Source organism: Stegostoma tigrinum, chromosome 12, assembly GCF_030684315.1.
Source record: "Stegostoma tigrinum isolate sSteTig4 chromosome 12, sSteTig4.hap1, whole genome shotgun sequence".
NCBI classification, from domain to species: domain Eukaryota; kingdom Metazoa; phylum Chordata; class Chondrichthyes; order Orectolobiformes; family Stegostomatidae; genus Stegostoma; species Stegostoma tigrinum.
Window position 1 is genome coordinate 35313698 of NC_081365.1, and position 8832 is coordinate 35322529.

Below are 8832 nucleotides of genomic sequence, written 5' to 3' on the forward strand. Positions count from 1 at the left end.
AGGTGGTTGCCTGAGATGGAGACAGTGAGGTTCCGGAAAGTAAGGGAGTTGTTAGAGATAGTCCAGGTGAACTTGAGGTTGGGGTGGAAGGTGTTGATGAAGTGGATGAACTGTTCAAGTTCCTCGTGGGAGCATGAGGCGGCGCCGATACAGTCATCAATGTAACGGAGGAAGAGGTGGGGTTTGGGGCCAGTGTAGGTGCGGAAGAGGGATTGTTCCACATAACCTTCAAAGAGGCAGGCAAAGCTTGGGCCCATGCGGGTGCCCATAGCCACCTCTTTTGTCTGTAGGAAGGGGGAGGAATTGAAAGAGAAGTTGTTGAGGGTGAGGATGAGTTTGGCTAGGTGGATGAGGATGTCAGTGGAGGGGGACTGGTCAGGCCTGTGGGACAGGGAGAAGCAGAGGGCCTGCACATTGTTTGTATTTAAATAAACCAATGGCCTTTTGAATGCCTCAATGAAACTGTTTCAGTCGTACTTTCAGGCGTGCACTTTAGACTCAACCTACCAGCTGAATGAAGTATTTTTTGTTTCCTCACCTCACATTTGGTACTTTTACAGAACAGTTGACAACATTGCCATCTGGTCCTCAAACCATTTATGAAAGGGAAGAGTCTCTCTTCGTCAACTCTGTCCCAACCACTCTGATTTTGAAAACTGTCAATTTGTCTCTTGGCCTTCTCCACTCAAAGGAAAACAGCCCCAGCTTCTCCAATCTTTCCTCAGAGCTGAAGTGTTTTATCCTAGAAGTCATACTAATAAACCTCCTGCACTTTCTCCGAAGTGTTCGCATCCTTTCTATGACATGGTGCCTAGAAGTATATACTACATTCTAGATAATACCCAAACAGTGTCTTATACATCATAAGATTCATCATAATCTCGCTGCTCTTGTACTCTACACGCTACCTATGAAGTCTAGAATGCTGTATGCTTTGTTAACAGCTCTTGCTACCTGTCCTGCCACCTTTAATAATTTATGTCCATATACATCCAGGTCACTGTGCTCCATCACACCCTTTAGAATAGTACCCTTTTATTTTAACTATCTCTCCATTTTCTTTGTAGAAAAGTGCACTACCTCACACTTCTCTGCATTAAATTTCAGCTGCCACCTATCTGTCCACTCCATCAACTTGTCAGTATCCATTTGAAGTTACTCACTGTCCTTGTCATACACTGAAATAATCAATGAGATTATTGAGACTCAGATTCTTCTTTCAATCAAAACCAGTTTCATTAAATAACCATTCCTCTAATCACCATTTCCATCTCCTTCACTGTCTTTGCACTGTAAAGTCCTTCCAGATAGTGGATGAACCTATATGTTATCAATGAGAACTTTCACCATATTGGGACTGGACTTCTTTTGCATTCTATACACTCTACACTCATCTCAAAGTCTTCCTGATGTTTTGGTAAGTGTTTGTAAAATTCCATCTCTATTGTGGTTTTGTAACCTGAGAACAAAATCTAGGTGTACTTTTTGATTCAAGAAGTCCATTTTCTATCCATACCATCTTTTTCCGGTGCTCAACTCACCTCAAGCATTTTCTATTGAGCTAGTTGTACATAGGACATCATCAGTTTCACAATAAGTGAAAATTTCACATTCTGTTTGTAAGTTGAAGATGACATTTCAGTTTGATGATCACAGAAAGACTTTGTTTTTTGAATTATGTGCAGGACTTATTTTTTATGGAGCCTGAAGACACTTTTGGTTTTCTTTTCTCATTACTTTCAGGGCTGAATTTCTTAAATTATATTTGAGTGTACAGAGGATGATGGAGCACATACAAGGCTTTTACGCTGCTCAGCGGTTGAGTGTGTAACATTTTATAGAGAACACCACTGTCAGGTTTACAATAGGCATTGCAGCAAGGTCCATTCACTTGAATCAGAGATAATGGGAACTGCAGATGCTGGAGAATCCGAGATAACAAAGTATAGAGCTGGATGAACACAGCAGGCCAAGCAGCATCTTAGGAGCACAAAAGTTGACATTTCGGGCCTTGACCCTTCATCGGAAAAGGGTGATGAAGGGTCTAGGCCCAAAATGTCAGCTTTTGTGGCCCTCAGGTGCTGCTTGGCCTGCTGTGTTCATCCAGCTCCACACTTTGTTATCTCCATTCACTTTAAACCTGATCTTCCCTACTGTGGATGACAAACCTTGTTTGTCGCTGTTACTTATCATCTTCCTGCTCCTCCAACCACATACTATTTCCCTTCCACACTTGCCTCTAGTTGGTTCACTCTATCCACAGTAAACACAGATGAGCACCAGCTTGTTATTGGAGGAGCAGCTCATTTCACAATTTCTCTGTTCTACATATCAGGGTGATTTTTTTCTCATTGGTAGCCCCTATGGAGATAACATTTCCCAGGAGATTGTACACTTTTGAGGTTGATTTTGCTTGCTGCTCCCATGTGTTTTGAACACTAGCAAAGATGTATGCTTGCTGATACAGACCAGTGTGTTTGACTCCATGCACTGGATGTCACGGTGGCTCAGTGGTTAGCACTGCTGCATCACAGCACCAGCGACCCAGGCTCAATTCCAGCCTCGGGTGACTGTTTGTGTGGAGTTTGCACATTCTCCATGTGTCTGCATGGGTTTCCTCCGGGTGGTCCGGTTTCCTCCCACAGTCCAAAGATGTGCAGGCTTGATGGACTTGCCATGTTATTGCCCGTAGTGTTCAGGGGTGTGTAGATTAGGTGGATTATAGGGGGATCTGTCTAGTGAGATGTTTTGAGGGTCAGTGTGGACTTATTGGGCTACAGGGCCTGTTTCCACACTGTAGAGATTCTGTGATAGGAGCAGGAGGTCATTTGGCCCTTTGAGCCTGCTACACCACCCCTCATGATCATGGCTGATCATCCAACTCAATAGCCTAATCCTGCTTTCTCCCCATAACCTTTGATCCCATTGGCCCCAAGTGCTATATCTAGCTGCCTCTTGAATGCATTCGATGTTTTGGCATCAAGTACTTCCTGTAGTAATGAATTCCACAGGTTCACCACTCTTTGGGTGAAGAAATGTCTCCTCATCTCCGTCCTAAATTGTCTACCCTGAATCCTCATACTGTAAATCCTGATTCTGGACACACTCATCATTGGGAACATCCTCCCCGCATATACCTTGCCCAGTCCTGTTAGAATTTTTTAATTCTCTAAGGGATACTCTCTCATTCGTTTGAACTCTAGTGAAAACAATCTCGACCTAGTCAAATCTCTCCTCATTTGTCAGACCTGCCATCCCCAGAATCAGCCTGGTAAGCCTTCGCTGCACTACCTTGAGAGCATCCTTCCTCTGAAAAGGAGACCAAAACTGCACACAATATTCCAGGATGATAAAATGTGAGGCTGGATGAACACAGCAGGCCAAGCAGCATCTCAGGAGCACAAAAGCTGACGTTTCGGGCCTAGACCCTTCATCAGAGAGGGGGATTGGGAGAGGGAACTGGAATAAATAGGGAGAGAGGGGGAGGCGGACCGAAGATGGAGAGAAAAGAAGATAGGTGGAGAGAGTATAGGTGAGGAGGTAGGGAGGGGATAGGTCAGTCCAGGGAAGACGGACAGGTCAAGGAGGTGGGATGAGGTTAGTAGGTAGATGGGGGTGCGGCTTGGGGTGGGAGGAAGGGATGGGTGAGAGGAAGAACAGGTTAGGGAGGCAGAGACAGGTTGGACTGGTTTTGGGATGCAGTGGGTGGGGGGGAAGAGCTGGGCTGGTTGTGTGGTGCAGTGGGGTGAGGGGACGAACTGGGCTGGTTTAGGGATGCAGTTGGGGAAGGGGAGATTTTGAAACTGGTGAAGTCCACATTGATACCATTAGGCTGCAGGGTTCCCAGGTGGAATATGAGTTGCTGTTCCTGCAACCTTCGGGTGGCATCATTGTGGCACTGCAGGAGGCCCATGATGGACATGTCATCTAGAGAATGGGAGGGGGAGTGGAAATGGTTTGCGACTGGGAGGTGCAGTTGTTTGTTGCGAACTGAGCGGAGGTGTTCTGCAAAGCGGTCTCCAAGCCTCCGCTTGGTTTCCCCAATGTAGAGGAAGCCGCACCGGGTACATTGGATGCAGTATACCACATTGGCAGATGTGCAGGTGCACCTCTGCTTAATGTGGAATGTCATCCTGGGGCCTGGGATAGGGCTCCGGATACAATGCATCATCCTCCGACACTTCCACCATTTACAATCCAACCCCACCACCGAAGACATTTTTCCATCCCCACCCCTGTCTGCTTTCCGGAGAGACCACTCTCTCCGTGACTCCCTTGTTCGCTCCACACTGCCCTCCAACCCCACCACACCCGGCACCTTCCCCTGCAACCGCAGGAAATGCTACACTTGCCCCCACACCTCCTCCTTCACCCCTATCCCAGGCCCCAAGATGACATTCCACATTAAGCAGAGGTTCACCTGCACATCTGCCAATGTGGTATACTGCATCCACTGTACCCGGTGTGGCTTCCCCTACATTGGGGGAACCAAGCGGAGGCTTGGAGACCGCTTTGCAGAACACCTCCGCTCAGTTCGCAACAAACAACTGCACCTCCCAGTCGCAAACCATTTCCACTCCCCCTCCCATTCTCTAGATGACATGTCCATCATGGGCCTCCTGCAGTGCCACAATGATGCCACCTGAAGGTTGCAGGAACAGCAACTCATATTCCGCCTGGGAACCCTGCAGCCTAATGGTATCAATGTGGACTTCACCAGTTTCAAAATCTCCCCTTCCCCTACTGCATCCCTAAACCAGCCCAGTTCGTCCCCTCCCCCCACTGCACCACACAACCAGCCCAGCTCTTCCCCCCCACCCACTGCATCCCAAAACCAGTCCAACCTGTCTCTGCCTCCCTAACCGGTTCTCCTCTCACCCTCCCTTCCTCCCACCCCAAGCCGCACCCCCAGCTACCTACTAACCTCATCCCACCTCCTTGACCTGTCCGTCTTCCCTGGACTGACCTATCCCCTCCCTACCTCCCCACCTATACTCTCTCCACCTATCTTCTTTTCTCTCCATCTTCGGTCCGCCTCCCCCTCTCTCCCTATTTATTCCAGTTCCCTCTCCCCATCCCCCTCTCTGATGAAGGGTCTAGGCCCGAAACGTCAGCTTTTGTGCTCCTTAGATGCTGCTTGGCCTGCTGTGTTCATCCAGCCTCACATTTTATCATCTTGGAATTCTCCAGCATCTGCAGTTCCCATTATCTCTCACAATATTCCAGGTGTGGCCTCACCAAGGCTCTGTACAACTTCAACAACACATCCCTGCTCCTGTACTCGAAACGTCTCACAATGAAGGCCAACTTACCATTGGCCTTCTTTACAGCCTGCTGCACCTTGTCTCTCCTTTGAGTGCATTATTTGCTTCAACCAGAAAATGACAAAAAGTGACTTTTATAAGAGTGGTGTAAAATTTGGCCCTCCCCTAAATAGTCTATGTTTCTTTGCCACCGGAGGGAAAGGCAAAAGCTCTATCCAGGACCCTCAACCCAGTATGACCAGTGATTAGACAGTTCAGCTGACTTTGAATACGTCTACTGCCCTGCCCCAGATGAGAGTTTCCATGGCAAATATCACCTGCTGCGCTTAACAAAATAGGGCCATTCCAGCATAATGTCAGGATGTTTCTCGGGATGTTGGAATGTGCTAATGATTCCTCCTGCATCTCAATTTGATGTGGTTTTGATGGCTGGCCCATTCCTTTTGGAAAAACTTGTGACTAGGCTTCATTCTCTTTTTGCAACTACTTCAGCCTTACTTTGTCTATCATGTTAAAAAATGATATTGTGTCTTTGAGAGTGAATAATTAGAAACTTGAATTCAACTTTACATCAAAACAGTTTTATAATGCAAACCAATATTCTCTCTAAGCCAAATGGTTAAAAATTCTGAAATACAACAGAGAATGCAGTATTGTAATCGAGGAATTTCTTGCAATTGCACAAGAACAGAGACAGTTGAATTCCTGTATTAGATTACAGTTGTGACGTCTCTGCATACAGTATATAGTATATAAGTTATTTGGCATTTGGCCCTGTTTTGTGACAGCAGCAGCTGTCAGTACAGGCATCAATAGTGAGTGGAGGTAGCAACTGTGAGTGCCCACAGCAGCTGGTTAAATGCTCAATATATATTCTAATAATTGTATTCTCATTGATAGACTACAGAGTTAACTGTAGTTGTGGCCCTTTCCTTTTGTGTTATTATTCTACATTTTGACACATTTTCTTTCTTCAGAATTTTCTAAGTCTGCAATCTGCCCATGAATTTTTATTGCAATTAACGTGCCGACTTCAAACACTGATCTTCCTATATTTGGTCTAAAGTACACTTAGTAAGATAAAATTTCAATTGTTTCAATAGAACATGTCTTGAATGATCCCTCTCGTGACACTGTTATAAAGAACAAATGATGAAATAAATTAGAAACTGAGTACATATTTTTCACCACGCAGTTATTTTTCTGTTATTGTCGAATCATTTTTGAATAGGATGAGTGCAGAGCACAAATTGATCCTGTATCAGATAGCTTCTTGTTTGTCTTTCCACCCTTGTATTCTCTTGTGACTAGCTGTAATTAAATGGGTTAAATATCAAAAAATAATAAATGTTATATTGTTATAATCTGTGTAATGTTATTTTAATGGCTGATCCGGCTACACTTGCTATATTTTGAACATTTTATTATAGTTATGTGTCATTATCATTCATCTTACATTATGCAAATTCAATGTCTTGATTAACAAAATGGCAAATAATTCCAAGAACAACTGACACGGTGGAAATTGCATAGACATGCCCTTGTCCATGTGCCAGATGCAAGCTGGAAGAACAACACCCATTTTCCGCTAGGGGACCCTGCAGCCCTCCAGACTCAATATGGAGTTCAATAATTTTAGGGCTTAAACTCTCCCATGTCCCAGCCCCCTACCCCACACACCAGGCCTTTTACCACGTAGCTTGCCATTTCAAACCACCTGTTGTTTGTCACGAATAGTCTGCATTAACAACTCCCTCCCAGTCTGATCATTATCAACTCTGTCCAACTGCTTTTCTCTCTCTTTAGGCTCTATCCTATCGTTTACTCCCTACCCCATCCCCCTCACTATTTTCTGCATATAAAGTGATGTTTTCCCAGCCACCATCAGTTCTGAGGAAGGGTCACCAAACTCGAAACATTCATTCTTTTTTCCTTTACAGATGCTGCCAGACCTGCTTTGTGTTTGTTCCCGATTCACAGCATTCACAGTTCTTTCGGTTTTTACAATCATGGGGATAGCTGAACCAGAACCAGACATAAGTCAACAACTTCAAAAATCTTGGAGCTGTCAGAAATACCAAGGCATTCAGCTTCAATTAATATTCATTCATAGAAAACACCGGACATGCCATGCAATCAAAATACATTTACACTTCTTCTAAACAATCAGGAAACCTATTCACCACCGATTGAAAGATATTCACACCTATTCTAAGGATCAGAATCCAATTCACGCCCAGAAGAGTAACAGTAATACTATTGCTAAAGCCAGATTTGGCACCGAGATAACAGACGTGCACTTTAGTATAATTTGTAGGCCCCAATCTCAGCTGAACAAGACAGAAGGATAAAAAGAGAGAAGGAGAGCTATTGCCCGCAGCTACATACAGGACTCCAGAGAGCTACTGCACCGAGAAAAACTCCTACAGCTGTCTCCGGTGACCGACCGCAATCTGCAGACTGAACGACCAATTACCTGATCAACACCCCAAGACCTCAGACACAGCCTGAGGTGAACACCCTACCACAAAACCCACCAAAAGTATGCAAACCAAAGTGTTTTCCCGATAGACATCTTACTTCATCAGTGGACACAACCCAGAATGAAGGCCTACACTGTCCAAAGTCTTCAGCGAAGCACCAGCTATGGCAAGCAGGGATGGCCAGCTGTGATTCAAAATCCGTTTACCCACTCTGGTGATAATGGGAACTGCAGATGCTGGAGAATCCAAGGTAACAAAGTGTGGATCTGGATGAACACAGCAGGCCAAGCAGCATCTCAGGAGCACAAAAGCTGACGTTTTGGGCCTAGACCCTTCATCAGAGAAGGGGATTGCAGTGCCTGGAGATGCCAGCGCATGGCTGCGAGTGTTTGTTTCAGAACTCGCAGGGAGAAACGCTTCTGAAGGGTCTGAATGTTCTAGGTGTAGAAGTGGTCATGGTTGGGACCAAGTTGGGAAGGCTTGAGTGTAGACTGTAGTCCATTGGGGATGATCTGGCTCAGTAGGCAGGTACTGAGGAAGGTGATGTGACTGTGGTACCTGGTTTGCTTCAGGACATGGTCGAGCAGTTTCAAGGCTGAAGAGATTACAAGAGAGTTGCAATGGGAGAGAGATTCCCTGAGGTTGGTCCGGAGGGAGGAGGGTAACTTACTCAGGTTAGGCATCCCTGGAAGAGGCTTTGCAGTGAGGTTAAAATTGTATCAGTGATAATGGGAACTGCAGATGCTGGAGAATCCAAGATAACAAAGTGTGAAGCTGGATGAACACAGCAGGCCAAGCAGCATCTCAGGAGCACAAAAGCTGACGTTTCGGGCCTAGACTCTTCATCAGAGAGCTCTGATGACCATTAGGAAGGGAGTTTCAGGATTTTGATCCAGCAACACTGAAGGAATAACGATATATTTCCAAGTCAGGATTGTGAGTGGCTTGGAGGGGAGCTTGTGATGCTCTTGTGTATCTACTGCCCTTATCCTTCTAGATGGTTGTGGGTTTGGAAGGTGCTGTATAAGGATCCTTGGTGAATTTCTGAGTGCATGTTGTAGATAGTACAAACTGATGCTACTGAG